The following is a 21,733-nucleotide window of genomic DNA, read 5'->3' as shown; positions in this document are numbered from 1 at the left end:
TGAGGGTCAAGCAAAGGATTTTAAAATATTTTTAAAAGAGGTACCCCACTTCTTCTTGGGGTTCTGCATCAGTGAGACCAGAGTAAAAGGAATGCAAGAAAAGAGGCGAGCTGGTGAAAGGCTTATAGAGCATTCTGTTGTTTGTTTGAGGGAGGAACACATCAGAGGGCAGCCTGTGAAAAGGGCTTGGGTCCCCCCAGGGGGGTGGAGCCAGTGTACATGTATGTCATCATGGGAATGAAGGCACTTTACCACTAAATTAGCCTCAGTAAGTTGAAGTTCTCCCTTTTTCAACATTTCAAAGCCCTGGTTTACCATGCGCCTCGCCTAGCGATCTCTGTCTACTCCAAGTACTTGCCTCCAAATGAAGTGCCTGCCTACTGTTCTAGCTCCCCCCTACCCATGTCGATTTACACTCTGCAACCTCAGGGAGACTCTCCCAATAAAACATTAGGCATTTAAATATTTATTTTCTCTCTCATATTTTCTTCTCTCCCTGCCATCTAAAAACATGGGGGCTTTTGAAGGTTCAAAAGTTACATAAAAGATCAAGGCCTTTAGTGCATTCTCTGAGTAGAACAGTGCAGACAGCTGTGAGACCAGTTAATAGTTGAATCATTTGAAAAACTGCCATATTCCAGTATTCCATAATTTATTTGTTTGGCCCACAGACTTGACCGAGGTTGCTCAGCTTACATACTGTGTCCATTCAATGTATGGACCATTCAAGCATACAACATGGGTGACCTATCTCAGATTCTAATCTGCAGTCTTGAGGTTATCACATTGGTTCCCTAACAACAGTATCACTCTTCTGACCAACATTGATCATATATATCCACATGCACACCACCTGTGACATACCACCATGTCTGCATAGCAGTTGTTGTGAATCTGAAAAAAGGTGAAAAAGAAGTCATACTGACTCTGAAAGGATTTGACAGGAGCGGGTGAGGACGAAAGGGCTTTGTGATTCGCTCCTGAACTCTGGAGAGGTTTTAGTGGGATCGGGAACTGACCTCAGTGCAGTATGACATTGTAAAATCCTACCTATTATGAGAGGTGTATCAGTGAAGAAAACACACAGAGACTTTGTTTTTTCATCTGCATCTGGGAGAGCATTTATTGGTGTCAAGCCAAGCACAAACTGCTCAGTTCTGTTTAAAAATAGTCTCTGAGAAGAAAAAATAGAGATGTGTAATCTTTTTTTTTTCTATTTATAATTTTGATTCATTTCCTCCCTAAAGCTGGAATAATATAAGTCTTGATTAGGAGCACTTTTACTTGACAAGTTGAGAGAGAGAGGGAGAGCTTGCATAAAATATTTACAGCATGTCTATCCCTCAACTAATTATTTGTGACTTTCTTAAGATATACGTAAAGAACATTTTCCTTTCAAGAATGGCTTCTGATTGAGCATTTAAAAAAGTGCAATAATCTACCCAAATCGTAAAAGCCTGGGAACGTAAGGCCATTTATGTGACAAGAACAGACCATTCAGCTTGTCAGAGCTTAGTCTAAATGTCAAGATGAATTTCCTGAAATGTCTCAGAAAATTATGCGCGCAAAACCAGGGCTTAGCAATTTATTCCTGACATTAATAATTCTCTGTGTAAAGAGGTGTTTTTCCGTATCGCTGCAAATCTACTTTTAACAAGGTTTTGTCGGATTTCCGCATTTTGCTTCAGTGTGCATGCATTTCTTCGAGTCACAACTGGTAAATTGACAAGGAGGAGGGAATTGAATGGGGGTCAGTTATGAGACTGAGTGACAGGGGTGACTACTGCCCCAGGCAGTGATTGCCTAAGAATACAACAGCCAGGTAGTGAATTTGGCCATTGGCCATTTCACTTTTCCAGCTCTGGGTTCAAGAAGAAAGGAAATGCTTAACTTACACTGCTGGCTGTGCCTTTATAACTGGCCTGATGAAAGCAATAACTGAATTCTGTAGAACCATCCATTTCTACTCCCATGCCACTTTACCTGTATCAAACACCATTCTTAATTGTATGATGTTGTAAATGTATATGAACTGTAGCTTTAAAAAAAGCTATAGTAGAAAGTGTAACATCTAGGTGATATGTGCAAACAACCATTCGGAATGGTTTGAAACCCCAAAACTGAAGATTGCTTGTAAATAAAGGGATAGCAAACAGTGCCCATTTTCTTTTATTCTAATTCACCAGTGGGTAGCCCTGTGTGTCCCTCATTAATTTTGCCGCCGAGTGCAACAAACAGTGCAGATTTCTCTCTCTCGTCATCTGAATCACCTCGGCTATTAAAACGTGCCTAATAAAGATGAATCGGCTCTACGGGACAGAAGCCACAGGAGGAATGCTAATGGTTTTAGTTTCGATGAGGCAGAGCCGGTCGATTTTTGCTCCCGATAGTAGTGTGGACAGATGGAGGTGGGATGGGGGGATTGACTGAGGATTTGCGGATGGGGTTGGGCAGCCTGGCTGCGGCAGCAGGTTGCTCTGGTAGACTCTACTGGGTGGTCTATATCAATGTTTGTATTAGGGCTTTGTGTCCGCCTCACATTTCACACGAGCCTAACGTCGCCTTCTCTACAGTCCTGACTCTGCAACCTACATATATCTAGTGTGCCTCCCTGTTGCTTCACTCTATGGGAGACCTCAACTGGCAGTTCATTTAACCTTCACTCTCTCTCTCTCTTGTCTGGAAGACCACAAGCGATAAGTGCTATTGCTCTGCCGTATGACACAAGGATTTCTTGGAAACTGCAGACATAGATGGGAATTGAATACAGTTTCCCCATGGATGCAATGTTATAAACAAGGATTCCTGATTACCACATATAAATTAGAAGTCACCCTTGAATAACATAACAATATTATTTTCTGCATAAATGTTTGCGTAATTTAAATATGTTGCCTTACGTAATGTACAGAATAGATATTCTGTAATGTGACATGGTGCATGACAGAATGAACCAGAAGACACACACACAAACAATAACACAGAGAAATATCTGATGCATTTCAGAGACTTTTGCCTGTGCCATTCTTTCACTCCTTTTCTCACTCTAGCCCTTCCTTCATTGTCCTTATTTTATGTTGCAAGACGATTACTGCTGGAATTTTCAGGAATGCTGTGCACATTGATAGCTGTCAACACAATCGTGAATGCCTGAAGAACACCTGTACACCTGCACAGATCTCACCCTGGGGATTGTAAAAGTCTATTTGGTTTACTCTATTTCACTTCAGTCTAACAGATCAGGAGCTGTAGTTCATGCTCCTCTGTTTTTTACTGTTGTGTCCCAGACCCCAGCAAATCTTCCTTTTACTCAATTTCACTCCTCTATCCTGCACCAATCATGTCCATTCTGTTAACTAATATCGATTGGACCATGAGTGGTGGTACATTTATTCTCACTCTTTCACTCATATTCAGTGTATCTTGAACAGGGTTCATTATGAAAAGTAGCAGCAAGGGTCCGTTCAATGGTCTCTTGTGGCCAGAGAATGAGGTTTGCTTCCCTCTCCTGCAAGGCTGGACACGGCTGTTTAACGATTATCTAGGATCACGGATGTTGTATATGGATTGACCTTTGGAGATCTTAATCTGCAGGGATTTCTGATAATGTGACACAATCTGTCAACTTTGACTACATCTGTGTTGGAGCCAATGCCAAGTCCAGTGGAGCAGATGTGACCTTTTGTGGTTTGTTGAGAAGTGAACTGCTTCCTCAATCAAAGGAAAAACCTCATTGTAGGTAAACATGCAAGTGCAGACATGCTCTGATGTATGAATAAACACATGCTTGGACACACACACAGACACACACACACACACGCACGCACACGCAAACACACACACACACACACACACACACACACACATTATAATATTTTGTGACAAAAGGCTGCTGTAGCTACACACTGAAGCACTAAAGCGCATGCCTGCTGCTCAGGACTCAAAAACAATAGCTAATTTGCTAAATCACTACAGTTTAATACTGATGGAGTACAGGAGTAAATGACATCTGCTAAGAACCAGTTGAGATTTATGATTTGTGAAAGTCTTTAACTGCAGTGAAGATTAAGTGCAATTGAGAGAGTGGAACTGACCCCAGCGCCGCATGAAATTGAACAACCCTGCCTTTTGAAAGAGGAGTTTTTGAGAGAGAAATGCTTTGAGAGGTTTTATTGGCGGCAACACAAGTGCAAAGCACTCGGTTCACTTCTTTAATAAAAAGCCTCTATTTAAAGAATTGATTAAAAAAATAATCAGCTTTGGGGTTTACCGTGCATAGGATGCCACACACACACACATACACACACCTCTTGATCTGAGGGGAGTAGCACAGGGTTGTAATATTTAGACCCCACTGTCATATTTGGACCTCTAAAACAAAAATAATAAGGAGCTCAAACAATATAACACATTCAGACAATCAAAGCATCCCCTGAGAGAAGGCAGTGCCTCTGCCAGGGGCCTAGTTTCGAGAGGCCCTGATATTCATTGGGGTTTTAATATAACACACATCATAAAAGCAGAAAATAGCAATAAATGGGAAAAGGAAATGCCCACACACAGATGGACAGCTCCCAATGTAAGTACTTCTACAAGGGGCCAACAAAGACCATACGTCATTTAAAGTGCTGTCTATTTGCTAACTTATATAAAATCACTTATTGTTGGAAGCTGCACATCAAAATTTGTATTTTTTTTGTTCCTTTATTGCTTGCACACAGATAGTCACAGCTGCCTCAGCAGGAGTTTGAGCACACAGAATCATCAGCCTTCCAGTACCTTCAGAATGACTGACTGAATGGTCAGAAAGTTTAAACACAAATTGACCGTCTTCTTTGTGTTGCCGTAGGCCTGCAGGCTACCTATGGGCAGCATCTGGAATCATTTTAAAAGGGGATCTTAGTCAGAACATATTAACAACCATACTGGGCTGGGGAATTCTGACTAAGAAAAACAGGTTGATGTTTCTGCTCCAAAAGCCTCGACCCTCAGCTCAGTTCACTTCATGCATTTCCCATGTTTATCTATGGTTGATAGATGATTATGCCTCCTTCCTTGGTGTCAGTAATAGTATTTCTTGGTGTCACACTGGAAAGTCTTTTGTAAGCAAGAAATAATGCATGTTCTGGAGTGTGAGCATTTATAGGTTATTGTTTTCTCTCAAAGTGTAGACTGAGACCTTATGAACTCATCATTGCAAGTTCAAATGGCCACAGCTTGCATATTTATTTATTTATTTTTATTTACTTACTTACTTACTTGTGGCCCCACAAATTTTTACTGTTGTATATCTCTGACAGGTCAGAGCTGGATCTACAAGACTAAGCTAAACCAAAATGTTTCTCTTTATTATGGTCTCCCCTGAATAAGTTTACACCTCATCTTCTATATCTCTGTGGTCTCTCTCTCCTTCTCCAACCACATTAAAAAAAAGTCTTATACATTCAGATGCACAGGTGACACATATAACTTGTTCTGTTGTTGACTTATTTTCTCTCTCTCTCTCTCTCTCTCTCATAGGAACAGCACACGCAGTAATATACTACATGAGCACTGAGCTGGAAAACAGTGGTAAAATATGAGCAACTGCTGTACAACACTAAGAGTACATAACAATAGTCAGACCACCTACAACAAATATGTGTAATACTAATGTGCAGGTGCAACTCAGAAAGGTCATCCAACCAGACGTAAGCAACACCCTGAGGTTTAACTATTATGATATATACCCTCATATACCCTGAACAGTATGAGTAGTATCTTACACACACACAGATACACACACACACACACACATACAAATACACTGTAGGACTATTCCCTAAAACTAAGAGCTAACGTACATCATATGTCTGTCTGTATGGCAAGCTACTCAAAGATGGATTCATTGACTAATAAGCATGCACTCACTTAACTGCTTTATCAGAGTCATCCATCAAGTATATTGATTAATTACTGTATTGATGCAGCAACACATGGGTGAATATCAATGTCCTTCCAGGAGGGGATTGGCCAGCATGCCAATAATGCAATAACGTTTATGATGTGCAGCATGCTCAAGTGGCTCCTCCGTTTTCTGTGGTCATATTTCATACGGTGCATTAACACGGCACACACTTTCGATCAATGGTGGCACAAAAGTAAGCTTCGCTCATTCCTTTGTTCAGAGGATTGCTGCATTTCCACTTCACTTTCCCCATTCCCACAGCTTTCATTCTCCTGAGTCCTCCAGGCTAAGGATTGTCATAACAATTCCAAATGTGTCGGACTCTTTGTTTTAAAGCATTTATTATGTTTGTGGTTCACAAAAAATCTGTTTGGCATTTTCTGCTCTATTATACTGTTTAACAAAACTGGTCCTATAAGGGACTTGAAAGGAGCTATTTGATCTTCATCTGAGAAGATTGAGATTGGCTCCACAGGCAGAGAAATGGCTGGGCCCAGTCTTAGCAGGTTGCAGTCGTTGGTGAACGTGAATACTGATCAGTGACCTGGCGAGCACAGCACTTTGTGACGGAGCTTTATTTTTGCATGTCACATTGCCAATGCTGGGGGCATCACTACAAAGAGAGCGATTCATTTCTGTCTGTTTGAACAATGACAGTTGATTATTTCTCCTGGTGAAGTCAAATTCAGTGAGATGGCTTGCACGTGCTTTGTACAGGTATCGAACAGAAATAGCATTGATATGAAATTTACCCTCAAAAACAATTGAGGGTTTTTCCCCATAAAGAATAAGAAAAAAAGATGACCTCAAAATATGACCATTGGACTTGAACTGGCAACATAAGCAAGTTGACTGAGGAAGTGCAGACAGGCAGACAGCTACTAATGTGATTTCCTTTTTTTTTTTCCCTCGCAGGTAGACATAACCTCATAGTCAGCCAGAACTGGAGAAGAGCGGTTAGCATCTTTATCATGCTCCACTTACTGCATCTGCCAGGCAGTCAGTCAGACATTCTGTTCATCTGTCTGTCTAAAAGCAATGCCGTGATCCAACACCAATGTGTTCCCATCTGCCACCCAGCTGCAAGTTCACAGGTTGACCTGTCTGTCAGTTCACCTGCTTGGTCTGAAACCAAATTCGTCGCTAGGCAGCAAAGGCAGCCCTGAAAGACAAGGCACTGTGCTTGTCCTACTTGGGTTTAATTACATGTCTGCAGCCTTTAGTATTTATCAACCAACCACAGTTACACACACTCTATGAAGCAGAGGTGTGACACAACCTTCCTCTTAGTGAGCGATACCATGTTAATATGTTCCAGCGCCGATAATGACAGAACAGAGATCAGGGCCAGCTCCATCCTCCCCATTTATCACTATTTATAGATCGCACAATTAACCAGAAGAGCCCCTAATTAACCTGCTTATATTCCGCAGGGCCCGGAGTCACATCACAAATGAGTGAAACAGGTGTTCCTTAATAATTGGTGCATTACTGCCAATAACACTGGTTTGTGCTTTTCCCCTCCATATGCTTTCAAGCTGTTGGAAATCTACATTGCAGCATGGTTGAGAAATAAATTACTTCTAATCCAGTACTGGAGAGACTTGTTTAATAGCCAAATGCAGAAATATAGCAATGGGGGAAGGAGACCGTGAATTTCAGCTGCGCTTATGTATCCAATTGCTTTCCCTTTGCAGAATGTCACAGTGGAAAATCACTTTTGAAGGTTGTATTGTCTCCTTGCAAATGTTGACGGTGAATGGCCTGTGACAAAACTAAACTACAGATAAAGAATAAGCTGTACCTGTTTGCATGTGTTGGGGTAATGCCACATGAAGATGTTTTAGTTTTGTTGCTGTTGCAAGTTGCAAATAAATAAATGTAAATGTAAGTCAAACAAAGAGCAGTAGCAAAAAAAAAAAGCAAAGCAAAAAAAAAAAAAAAAATGAAATGATGGAAATGTGATGAGTGTGTGATGTCGGGCAGACTACCCACAATCCCATGTTATTGCCTATTACATGGCACAGTGTGATGAGTGCTGAGGGTGCCCAGGCTCCCATCTAGAAGAAGGACTGTAGAGTGATACTAAATTCCATTGTTTGCCATCTTTAAATGTAATTTTGTTCTGAACAGATATGTGGAGAGCTGATATTTTGGTCGATATTACATTGCACCTTTGGTGGCTGAGTGAGAGCAATGACTTTGACTATTTCTCTGACTTCTCCGCGGCATACCACTCCCTGTGGTTCTTGTAGTACAATCATTCCATTTGTTTTTATTGCGTGGAAGAAAAAGATAGCTGTGTGTGAAGGGGAGGGATACTGAGCCTGAGTAAGCATGCATTAATCAACTGAGTGCTATGCGGAGGTGATGTGAAAATGTGAATTTGGAAAAACTATTAATAAGTAAATAATAATAACAACAATAACACAGCAACATGAAAGCCCTCAACTCAGGAGAAGAGATAATCCGATGACAGGCACATCGTCTTTCATGTTGGATAAACTAGCTATGCTTCATGTCTTGTTAACACAGGCTCTGAGGGTGTATCTATGCCTGCATTTGGTCTGAAGGGGGATAATGTGCAGTGTTCTCACTGTCATCACATGATCCCAATCTGTCACCATGTGATTCCCCTTTCACCCATTCTGCTGTTTTGTTTTTTCTTCCAGACAGACCCAATGTGTCCCCACTCTTGACACCCACCCACCCAAAAGGTGGTGGTAAACTCGATGCACCTCTTTCAAAAAAGGCCAGGTGTCTAGGCCCCCCCCCCACCTCCCAAAAGTCTGGTGGTAGCAGTTGCTCTGAAACTAAATTCCTGCAGGCAGATCCCTATTCATGGAGAGATTTAGAACACAGAGAGATTCTGCAACATCAAGTCGACTCATGCCCATGGAAGTCAGGTCCCTGTTTTAGGAAGCCACAATTATGCCTGACTGCTTTTCACTTTTCATTCATTCCTGTTTTGGTTACATGCTAGTGTTGTTCAATGTATATCCACCTAAAACATAGTATAAGAATAAGAAAAGGCATTGATACTATCATTGAACTCTTAAACCTTTTTCGCCTGGATCAATGCATTCCGCACAAAGATCACAGATGTTCCCTGCCTCAGGAACTGGAAGAATGCAGAAGTTTGAACTGCGTGAAATCACAGATCTCAAAATCATGTCTCTATGGCCAATCTGCTGAACTTTAAGTATGCACATGTTGTGTGCATGAGTGTGTGCATGTTGACACATTTGTACATGTGTGCATTTGTGGATGTGTGGTGTATGTCTGTTCCAGCCATATAACACTTTGTGCTATATTCATGGCTCAATGTTTTGCGTCTTTTTGGTATTTATGGAGGTTGCTGTTCTGAATACCAAGGGAGGTGCATAAAGATGTGATACACAACATCAAAAATAAATGAGCTTTTGAGTATATTGGAAATTTGTGTAATAATCATCTTTCTTTATAATGAGTACACAAGAATCAAATCAATGTAAGTTCTCACCCAGACATTGTCTCCTGATACCAGAAACTTCAAATGAATTCTTGTTATCTTTTGAGTCATATTTGTAGAAGGTTACCCTGGTGACAATTCAGTTAACATTCTTTCCACAGAATGATGCAGTGACATGATACTGCTGTCTGGTCTTGATTTGACAGTCCTCTCTGTATCTTTCATTTATTGAATGTGGTAAATACACAAAAATAATGTATTTATTTATATCATCAGTCAGATTGTGGGGGGTGAGCATCAACTGTGGTAGATAAGATTGTGGTCAATCAGTTGTCAAGCAAGTTGTTGTATTTCCCATATTTCCCAAGAGTTAGACAGAGAGGAACAATTGCCAGGCTCTGAGGATGTAAGGCAGCTTGACAGGTTGAAGCAACCAGAGACAGGAAGCTGTGATCATCATGGATCATACCAGCACGGTTTGAAGGAGATGTTAGGGATGTCCTGCCCTCCAGACGAGAAGCTGAATCTCCACTTCACTCGGTTCATTCACGTGGGAGGTTGGCCCAACAAGAATCCCGTTTCTGTGGCTCCATCCGTTCAGTGGGCTGGGGCAACTCCCACAACATTATGGTGACTACAGGCTCAGATGCCAAATGGTGTAATGGACTATTGACACATGAAAGCTTCATGTTGTTTCTTCCAGTTAAGCTGATCCTGTGGTCCACCCCTACCCATAACCACCCACTGGCCACTTCCAGAGAGATACAGAGAGCAAGAGAGATGGACAGGGGAGATCCAAAAAGGGGAAGACAGGAAGCAGAGAGAGAGAGAAAGACAGGTATGGAACCAAAGAGAGAAAAACGAGACTGAGGGACACAGAGAGAGGCAAGAAAGAGAGTTATCACTAATGGCCCGTTATCACCCAGAGGGAGGCCCACACCACTCTTGCGCTAACGAGGAAGAGGAGATGTGGTAGCAGAGCATGAGTGGGCTGTTTCACACGGCACTTATCAGACACACAGCAGTCGTCAGTGCTCATTAGGTCCCTCTATTCCAGTGGGAGTATACATGAGGGCAGAAAGCAAAAGTGGATATTGTTCTTTTGCATCAATGTGCTATGGAAGCTTAGTGTTTGTAAATCTCCCAGGGGTGTGTGTGTGTGTATGTGTGTGTGTGTGTGTGTGTGTGTGTGTGTATCAGGCCTGGGGGGGGGGGGGGGGGATTGGAGCTGTTATGAAACACCAATAACAGTGTGTAATCAAACTAATATAAAAATCTACGCATTATTATCTTGTGTACACATCATCAAAAAAATAATAAATAAAACATATCAATAGGATTCATCCTGATTGAAGTCACCAGATGGAGCTAAACCAGCTAATTAGTGACTATGCGCACATCTCCCTTTGTTCTAAGTCACCAGCAGGGCCCGTTCGATGCTTTCCCCCTCCTCAGGGTTGTTTTGCTCTACCTCAGAATGAAAATTAGAGCATGTGAACACTCAAGCACGAGGAACAGCAGGTGGCAACAAAAGCTGGTTGTGGGGGTCATGTTAAATGGAAACCTTGGCTGGGCCAACATGAAAAAAAAAATGAGGCAAGGATCACAAGTAATGAAAAATATCGGGCATCCATCCTGTGTGAAAACAAGTTCCTGTGCTTTCTCTCTGTCTTTTCATTCCTGTGAAGGGAAATGACCACCAGTGACCACCCGTGTTATTCAGCTGTTCAGAAGAGAGTGGAAAGACACATGCTGGGATCTGAACTGATGTATCAGGGTTTTGTTTCTCAAAAACCTTGAACTCTATAAAAACCTAAAAACATATTCTGGGAATATCATCACTATAACAACTCTTTTTGCAACTTAAAAGGATTCAATCTCTCTGTAGGGGGTAGATGTTAGTGGTAGGGTAAGGAGTCATGAGCACCTGAACAGCCCAGTGATGGTGCCCCCCCCCCGCCCTCATGAAGCAGCCATGTCCCAGTCTGAAAATAGAGTTGTCATCCTTCAAGTGCTGGCGCTATAATTATGACAGGATGCTAATTAAAGGCATGTCCGGGCCTGCTCAGAGACGATTGCTGGCATCCACGGTCCAGATGGTAGTGGCTACAGAGGTCATGCGATGAGGAGGGCAGCTTGGAAGCTACGCTCTACCAATGCATACAGAGAGAGACAAGCCAATCATGCACAGATGTGGAAAGAAGGATGGCAATTACCTTGAAAAGACAGCTACTTCCATACCACAGAAAACCCACTAGAACACAAGCCATGACACTGTACAAATCATCAGATGATGCCGGTCAGGATATCAACACTAAATGCCACTTAAATATCATAACTCTGGTAGCACATTTTAGATGAACAATGTTAATTCAGTTTTTAGCTCATTTGTTCTATGATCTCCCCTATAGTATTGTTATACAGTGATCCATCTTGTAAATAAGTTTTGCAGTGATCCACCCCGTAGAACACTTATATTTCGCACTAATATATGTTATATCACTGCATGCGAGTAGTGCAGGTTCCCTGGGGCTTGACTGCAGAGCTTGTGGTTTGGTCTGTTCACTACTCTCTTAAACTTTCTGTGAATTTTGGATTCCCTTCAGGTAAACCTGAGTCCCAGTAACCGACAGATAGGCAGATCAGGAACCTGTCAGAGAGATTAAAAAGACTCCTGTCATGTGCTGTGAAGTTATATGTCACCTCTGGGCTACTATACATTGCAGTGTGGTGGGCTGCCTCATTATCAGGGATATAACATTATGTTTAGGGGGGCGGTCCATTACTAAACAAAATATATGAAAAGCTGCTCTGAGGTCTGATTTAACTCAAAAATTTCTGTTAGTTCACAAAGCTGAAGGCAAAAATGTAACAGCACTGAACACCCTTAAGGGGATCCTCAAGACCCCTCTGGTCAATCTGTATTCAAATGTTCTACATTGAAATAAGATGCTCAAGGCATTTACCATTGTGAAGACCGTCCTTCAGTCTGTAATAAGGAGGATACTACCACAGCATACAAGATGCTCCCAATCCCTTCATCACTACAGTGTGTGTACAGAGACAGGTAAATAAGAGAGGTCTTTTCACACATTGTTGATAACAGAGTGGTTCTGACTCCAGAAAGCTTCAGGTTCACAGCTTGACAGGTTGTTTGATAGATCAAAAAGAAATGGTTAACAGCTTGTGCTATCAACTTTTGGATGATGTTTTTATTGTTCTATATGGAATGTATCTAATATGGTATGCAAGTGTTGATGGGGGGGGGGTTGATGTGAAAAGTTTTGCTTTGGTATTGCAATGATGTGCCACACACAAAATACAAAAACATCATTTTAGCTTTTTTAGAGTGTTATAGTTTGTGACCCCAAGAAAATCAATGTCCTTTTTCCAGCATTTGTATGTAATACTACCCTTATCTGGAGAAGACAGTTTCTACTTATTCTGCAGTGTACCTTGGATGGCAGAGTTACATGATAACATCGTGGCCTGAATGTGTCTGTGGCAGCTCGACAGTCACTTACCAAGTATAGTCCTTGTCCAGAACAGCAGTCCTGAAGGACCTGCCCAAAATCAGTCTGTATCTCCCTGTTACCAACAGCACCCCCCCCCCCCCCCACATACCCCCCCCACCCCTCCGCCTGCTCCCATACCTTCCTGAAGGAGACTGTGGAGCACAGATAAGCACCCACCCCCACTTCTGAACCTAGGGCCTTTCTCCCTCAGCCTGCAAGGTAGCTGTGAAGTCTTCAGATGGGTGCTTGTCCTTTTGGAAAGGAAATTTACACTGCACTGAACCAACCTGGTCAGGCAAAACTGTAAAGTTTCGTATGAGGGCGAGAGAGTGTGTGTTCACCGACATATGACATTTCCCAGCCTTTCCCCTCCTCCATTACACTCTGAGCAGCAATAAGGTATGCATATTTATTTGGATAATATTATTACAAAGTAGGTGGAATATATCCCATAAGACTGCATTGGTGCTACAGCAATGCATATAAACCTACTGTATCACTGTGTGAAATTCACTTTTTAAAAATCCACAAAAATTAAAAATTTCAGCTGGCTCATTTTTATTGACTGTGAGACCAAATGGGAATCTGGACACATCATTTTTTTTGTTTGTTAGGTTTCTATCATATATAGCATCTTCTAACCATCTTGGATATGCTTTTTACAATGTTCTAAGCTGAACCTAAATGCATGATACTCTACAGCCTGTGTCTTGCTGCTTCAGCATAACATGCTCACCATAATATATGCACAAACCCTCATAAGCTATTTCTGAGAAGCATGCACTGTAGGGCTACCTAGCAGACTTGTCAAAAGTATTTGCTTTTGGAACAGGATTTGAGTGACACTTCATGAAAACCCTAATGCATAACTGTGAAAGCGCTATTAATAGTAATAATAAAAAAAAATCGATATTAAAATAAAAATACAATAAAATTGTGTAGGATGCATACAATCCAAAGATATATTTGTACAGGACTGACGTAATTGAAACACAGGAAATGGACCTTACTCCTGTTTGTCCTAAACTCTTTGTCACTATTGCTTTGGTGTTGTTGCTGTTAAATAATGCACCATATAATGCACAGAATGGAAAAAACACAGCTCATTCAGGTCTGACTGAAATCTCATGTAGTTTTATTGTGCTCTTACAGATCACTGTTAGGGAGAGTGAGTATGATAGCAGGGTACTCTTAGGGATCATGGTTTCGAACAATAATATCACTCTGATTTGAAGTGCTATAACATTGCTCTTACATATTTTTATTAGGCTCAAATGGCTTGATGTAGGAATGTTACTCTTACAGGCACTTTATGGCACTACTATGCTTTATGCGTACGCTCAAGTAATTAGTGTTGAATGCTTGGGTTTTAGAACTGATTTTTAGCTTGGTTTTCAGTCACTGGGCTACCAGTTGTGTTGTACTTGTGTCCTTGTTGTTCTTATAGCTCTTGTCATATGCCTTTATTGTAACTTGTCATGATGGCCCTCTGTGTCACTCTAGATGACAACATCTGTCAACTGGAAGAGTACATTAGTAACATGAGTAACATGTAATAATGCATTCCATTCCTTAGCATAAATGGAATGCATATAAGGGTTAAATATGTATGAAAAACATTAAAACATGGTTTTCATATGACTATCTCATATGTTCCTTCTGCTGCATACTTCCTGTTTAAATAGCTACAATGCAAAACATACATTTGAGGTAATCTTTACAGTTGGTATACACCAAGGATGGCTGCTTCCATTAAATTTAAAACTCAAATATTATATGGCTCCTACAATCAAATCACTTACCCTTTTGTGCTGGAAAAAAAAAAGATCTTAAAATGATCCCTCTTCAGATTGAAACGAAGCTGGTCTAAATTTAGGAATGCTTACATTTTCTTCAGCGTTTTTTTTTTTCAAAATAAGGAAGAGTGATTACAGAAGGCACACTTTTAAAAGCTTGCCAAAATGCCTCATACATCCTTTGTCAACAAGAAATATCTGTATTCATTGCCTATGTGCATTCCACTTCTCAAACATTACAATGTGTGGGGTTTGGTTTTCAAAAATAAAAAATGGCTTCATTAGCTCAGTGTGATTTATATTTATTTTGGACTCTTCTGGTTGTATGAAAAAGCATGAAAATATCATACTTAATTCTGTACAATTCACTCGGTTAAAAAAAAACATGCATTCATTAAAATAACAAAGAAGCTTTTAGTGCACACATGCTGTCGCTATAGACCTGCCCGACAAGCCACATTCTCTCCATTTTGGTGAAAAACAGACAATGTGTTAATTGCATTATGCATGGATAAATACTCACAATAATTATTTAATCAGTGGCAATTTCTCCCTCTCGTGATCCCTCTCCTGCTTAAGTTTCATTAAAGCCGCCTCTGACAGAGTAGATGCGAGTCTCCCAGAGAAGGAGCCCTTCGGTCAGCCTCACCGAGACCCTGATTACGGGTAAACAAAGCCACAGCAATCAGATGGGTGGCCTCTCATCTCAACAGCCCCCGTGCGTGACAAACGGTTGTGATTGCGGTAGGAAACACTTTGGTTTACTATTCTCGCTTGAGGTGGTGGGGGTTGAAAAGGTTTGTGTGTGTGTGTGTGTGTGTGTGATGTGTGTGTGGGGGGGTTACCCTGTTTGTGGGTCGGGTCGATCCACTGTCGCTCTCTGCACTGCAATTACGCTAATGTGTAATTTTAGGAAACGTGATGGTAGGAGGAGAACGCTCTTAATGAAATCGAGGTGACAGGCGTGAAATCTCCCAATCTCCCGGTGGTGGCTCGTACACCAGCAATCCTGTTGCTGTTGAGCAGCGGTGTTCCAGTGGTGGCTGCAGTCTGGGGATGGCAATGAGGCACAGAGCCTTGCCTTTTGAGAAATGACACTTGCCTCAACCTAAACGCTCTTTATGAAGAGAATGCCATTCATACCCTGCCCACCTTCCTCCATATGCAGAATATCAGGACCCTGTGTAGGACGTCAACCATATATGGAGAGAAAAATACATGAAGGTCCATGAGATGGAACAATGACTGGAGAAGAGGCACTGAAGGCATAATTTTTAGTAGAAATCATGGAGAAATGTTCAAGGCACACAAAGACAAAAGATCATCGGTAATGGCTGATGGGATAAGTATGTTGAACCTCAATGCTTTAGTAGTTCAGAAAGTAGATTATTGACCAGAATACTGCTGGTTCAAATGTGGGGGTGGAGAGCAGGGGTGGGAGGGTGAGGGGGTATAGCTCAAACTGAGCTGCTTTAGTGATATCCCACTGTATAATGATCAATGCGTACACCATGCATAGAAAAGTATCTCTCTACTGCATGCACCTGACAGCATGTGCTATAGCAGTTTTTAACAGATTTAGGATGATTTGTTGCTTGAGAATCGATAAGCTGGTAAATATAAGAGGCAAACAGTACACAAAAAAGCAAAGGTATTATTGAAAAAAATGAAAGGGAAAGCAAAATTACATTTTGTGAGTGTGATAGTTTATATTGGATGTTCACAATGCTAATGTGTATGCTTCTAGGTTTATATCAAAGCAGATTTATAATGAGTACCTGTAGCAACAACTTAAGGCAGCCAACAAGCATGTTGCAGAAGAAATCTGCTGACCTCATTAGGTTTCAAAGTTAATGCCTTGTTGGGGAATCTCACCTTGTATTCTCCATGAGCATGACACAAAACCACCTTTTGAATGGAATACAACCAGTATGATGGGTTACAGTTTCCCTGTAGTGCCCTATTTCAACAAAGACCCACTCCTAGCTCACTTGCTATCCTGCTGTAGGTTCCCCTATTTTTTCCCCCTAATATTTTCTTTAAATTGCAATGGGTGATGAGATTAATCAACCAGTATAATGTAAATGCTAGTGGGCCTGTTTAATCGCCCACTCTAAATTGATACCCAAGACTAAACTGTGCTGTCTCAAGGAGTCTGTTTGTGGACCTGTTGATCTCATGCACATTATTTCATTACTCCCTGCCCAGCATGCATAGCCCAGAAAGCAAAAGAAAAGCACCTTTTTCAAATGATGCTGCTTTTCACATCCCCACCCACATCGAGCCACATTTTGATGTCCATGTGTATGTTTTTAATCATTGAACTGTAGTTGCATGTTCAGGTATACCATAAACTTTTGAAGACTGGAGTACAACTGCCATACCATTCTAATTCTAGGAACACATGTGAACATACATGGAAAAGATACAAGCACTCTGCATGGGGGGGGTGGGAGGTGGGTGCACAAGCCATCTTCTCATTGACTACACAAGATTCACGGGTCCTGACATGTGATCACTGGGTCACGCAAACTCATTGCCTGCATACATTTCAGCTTTGCCCTGCAATTTTCCCAGGAGTGGATTATTCAAGAAATACATGATTGAATAAACAATAATTAACTAAAAATTAATTAAAAATAAACAAAAGAAATGTGTTGTTCCTCTCACCACCTGCTGTATTCATTGCAGCTTTCCTATATGACCAATATGGTTGTCCCCAGTATCTGTGCTGGCAAAGTGTGGACACTCCTGGAAAACCAGTTCCATGCATTCAAATGAAATTGGCAGCTCATGTTTCCATATCATATCATATCATATCCATATCATACTTCATATCAATGAGCACATTAAGTGTTCTGCACATTCACATGACCTGAACGGCTTATGTCACCTTATGTTCCCCCTGCACGGATTGTCAGTGAGCAGATATGGCAAAGCGCATTCACAAAGGCATTGCAAATCCATGTATTTTTCATCTGTGTCACTTTCAACTGTGACAAAAGAAAGGAGAGGATATCCTCTTATGCTCTATGAAAGCCCTCAGATGATTAATGCAGGTGACCGGTATAGGTAGTAGTATGTATCATTTTTCATGTCTTGTGTTGTAGCATCTCTGCAAGGCAGTGTTCAGAGCATTTGAACTCCACTCACTGCATCCCTATTAATAGCAATGTTGACAGTGCATTTTCTATACTGTCCTCATAGTCAAAGGCTCCATTTTTTTAGATGAATGGTATGTGGGAGTTCTTGAAAGATAAAACCATTTTAAAAGCATTTAGCTGCTCTAATCTGTCAGTATCAGTCAGGATATTGCTGGATCATGTAGAATTATTGTTTGGGTTTGGTGGGGGGGACCTTTTATCTCAGCACCATGCCATTTCATCCATACCTAGGAGCAATACATTTATTCAAACATTGCTTTGTTCTTCATATTTTTTTTTGAAAATGAGAGAACCAAAATGAGAGAACACCCCACCTGATTGGAAGAGTCAACTGTAAAAATATCATTACTTGTAGCAACTGCGGTGCTTTCGGAAATTTGTCAACTAAAGTTAAGGGCATGGCAGAGCGGGTAGGTTGAATGCCCCATTGTGTGCCAGCGTCTATCTCCATCTACTCACATATAAATACTGACTGTTTCTGTTGAGATGCCATGCCATGTGAAGTATACAAAAACCACTTTAATGCAATGCTGACTCCTAGACTGAGAATTATGCCTGCCATTATGCAAATGAAAGCACAGTCATTTCAAAGCAAGTTCCAAAGATGTAAATGTCTCAAGGGAGAATGAAATTGTGAGCAAAAGTTGGAGAGTAGCAGGAAGAGAAAAACAAACTTCACAACAATCACTTACCAAAGCAGAGGAAGCCCCCTGTCACAATGGCGGAGAGACAGCGTAGGAGTCGGAGTACTGCCTCCTTTTTTCTTTTTTTTCAGATCTGAAAATGTACCAGCCAGGATACACAAATGTGGCGCTTGCCTAAAAGCAAGGAACAAAGTGAGGGGTCTTCATCCCCTCAGAATTAGCCTGTCCTCAGAAGAAAATCCTTTTTTTATGTGTTGCGTTCAGATGTCCTTGGACAACATCAAAGGTGGCAAAGATGTGGAACAAAAAAAATGGACAGTAATCCTATCCAGGATGAGAGTGAGCCTCCCTTAAACCAGGGAAAAATGGTGAAGAGATCGCTTGTGCAAGGCCTACCCTCTCCTCGTGCACAGGTACTATATGACAGCTCACCTGGCAGTTGCGTGTGGCCCGAGGCTATGACCTTAGGCTTCAGTGGCGACAGTGGACCCGAGGACTCTTGAATCTGCTGGGAGATGGTCCTCAAAGTGCCTCTTTAGCACACCGGCAGCTCTCCCTCTGACCTGCAGATGACCGGGTCTATTCTCATTCAAGCCACGCACCCCCCCCTTGACAAATATCCCCATTCAAGGCTGGAGCAGAGGAAGAAATGAGGTGATGCAGAGGAGAAGAAAGGAAAAGCGAAAGGCTAAAGATAAAGCGACGTGCTGTATTTCTGAAGCTTGGATTGACGCGAAATGGGGAACGTGGCGTGCTCCCAGCGGCTGCTTTCTCCCCCCACTCCCGTCTCCCGTCTCCGATGCGGGGGATCCAAGATACAGAGCAAGCGACCGTTAGCTCTAGAGCATTCTGTCCCTCTCGCCGTGGCAGTCTCTGTTCAAATAAATGCCAGGTCTGTCACTGAATTCTGCGGCATCGCATTTGGTTCTGCCTCTCTCTCCCTCTCTTCTGCTCTCTCTGTATCTCTCGCTCTCTCTCTCTCTCTCTCGCTCAGTCACACGTCAGGAGACACAGAGGGAGCCTAGAATACAAATAAGCCGTTTAGGCGGCCTCTCTTAAAGATACAATTGTGCTCTTCAGTTCAACACGTTAGAAACACACAGTCTATCTCTCAGGCATGACTCCTCTGCCCAGATACAAGAATAAATATCTGTAATCTCTTTTTCTCTGTTCCCTCCATCTTAACACATAAACCATTCAGAGGGGAAGAGTGGTTGGCTTTTAGATGTCCAGGCAGGATTAAAAAGGGGGAAAATGGTCAAGGATATCCAGTACACTGTTTTTTCACCTGTTTCAGAAACTGGGTTTGTTACCGAATCCGGATGTCTCCGGGGTGCTTACTCTCAGCAGGAAAGCACTGCCGGACACACAGAGAGCTCCCCGTTAATGAATATTTAATCTGTGAAATGGATGGGAGTTGGGGGTGGGGGGGGGGGGGGGCACGGTGCTTTCCAAGGTACAGTGATTAACTGGTGCACAAGCCTCTTAAAGAGTTTTTTTTTTCTTTTTTCAGGTTAGGGTTGCAGCTTGATAGGCAAACAAAATAGTAATTATAATAAAACAAAAAAAGTCACATGATGAGAAAAGGGTGGGAAAAAAGAAGAGGAAAGCACCACTGCGCCAATTTAATGTGCCGCATACATTAAAGGGAGGGCCATCGGTTAAAAATGCCAAGCTTTTAAGAGCTACTGTCATAATTAAATAAAACTGAAAATAGAAGGGGTACAGCTGAGCATGTCTGTTCATCCCCACTGATGTGCAGTGTACATCAAGCAAGAAAGCAAGAAAGGAGATTACATTGAAAAAATACAGAATACTTAATACAGGAAACAACCCTAAACAATGGGAGACATGAGCACCCTAAAGCTGCTGGCATGAGTAGTCCACCCAAGAAAATGACAACTCCTTTGATCAACTGCTAGATGTTGAAAAGGCAGTAGCAAGAGAATCCCCAAAAGCATTGCCTGTGACTGGACAATGCCTCTTCTGTTGATCTCAGATTATTGATTTGCTGTGGGAATGAAAAACAAGAGGAGTACCCTCAGACTTGGAGAAGCGCTAGGGTCAACGACCACAGTCCTATAGCCCATTATGTTGTGGACGTCTCTGAATTATGTCTAACAATAACTCCACTTACTTGGTCCTGCACAGAGAAAGGGTGAACATTTCACATTCAGAACATTCAACCAGTACTCCCTAGAGACCCTTGATCGCAAAATATTAGAGAGAACAACCATCTAATGAAGAAATATTGATTTATTATTGTGTTTTCCCACACCACAACATTAGCATATTGAGGATGTGCTAATTAAATGGAGCCACCATTTATACACAGACTTGGGCAATTAAAATAGTACAAAAACACACACTGACATGTTCATTTAAGGAAGAATTTCAAAGAGCAGGATGTACTGCTGTCACTGTTGTGAGTTAGTGAGGGCTATGAGGAGAACACTGCGGATAGAACACGTTTCAATGAGGAATCAAACAGATAAAATTTTTGGCCAGGTGAAAACCACTCAGAGAAACTTTTTTAATGGTCCTATAACACACTGAAATAATTTTAATTAAGACACCGCTTTTTGTCTGCACTTTAAAGCACTCGAAGTCCATTCGGCCCAAGTAGACAAAAAACAAATTAACAGCTAAAAATACAAAAGGCGCCGCACGCTCACTGTCACAAGCTAATACTGTGCATTCATTATTGTTATGCATTTGCTGGTATATTTTGCTGCAGAGCACAGAAAAACACGACACATTAATCAGCGGACCGGATTAAGATTCATGGGTCTTTTATAAGAGAACTGTGCCTTTTTTGCTCTGACCCGACACCTTCCTAAAACATTAAGGATGGAAGATGCCTGGGGGGGGGGGGGGGGGGGGGGCATGAGGCATTAAACACACCCCTTTTTCAGCAACAGGGGTCTGTCACCTACCTGCATTGGTGACCATGCCGCATACTCATTGCTCAAGGCACCAGATTGCCTTGAGGAAGGACAGTTGGGTGCTGACAGACTTGAAGGGCCCGATGGAGGGTGTTCTTAGTTCCTTGGGTTTGCCAGTTATTGACTGACCAGTGAGGATCACTCTTAAAAGGAACAAGAGAAACTGTAACCCTCAAGAGGTAAAGAGTGGCTTCTGGATACCTCCACCCAGCTTCCTGCATGCACTTGTTCCTCTTTCATTGAATCTCTCGCTTTTGGCTGTTTATATCAA

The 21,733-nt window shown here is 41.8% G+C and overlaps 1 protein-coding gene across 2 annotated transcripts in view; it reads right to left on the bottom strand.

Annotated features, from left to right (window-relative positions):
* The window catches only part of lrrc4ca (leucine rich repeat containing 4C, genome duplicate a), a 253,048-nt gene extending 233,567 nt beyond the window's left edge, over positions 1–19,481 (bottom strand). The window contains exons 1-2 of one of the 2 annotated variants that reach the window (XM_036534950.1): positions 18,950–19,481; positions 18,566–18,650 (exon numbers count right to left, since the gene is read on the bottom strand). The gene's annotated coding sequence lies outside the window, so the exon portion shown is untranslated. Of the gene's footprint in view, positions 1–18,565 lie in introns of both variants that reach the window. The other variant, XM_036534949.1, reaches the window with a different exon arrangement.
* Positions 19,482–21,733: the final 2,252 nt, after the last annotated feature.

Source organism: Megalops cyprinoides, chromosome 8 (genome assembly GCF_013368585.1).
Source record: "Megalops cyprinoides isolate fMegCyp1 chromosome 8, fMegCyp1.pri, whole genome shotgun sequence".
In the NCBI taxonomy this organism is placed as follows: domain Eukaryota; kingdom Metazoa; phylum Chordata; class Actinopteri; order Elopiformes; family Megalopidae; genus Megalops; species Megalops cyprinoides.
The sequence above is the reverse complement of the archived record's forward strand: the minus strand, read 5'-3'. Positions and strand labels throughout refer to the sequence as shown.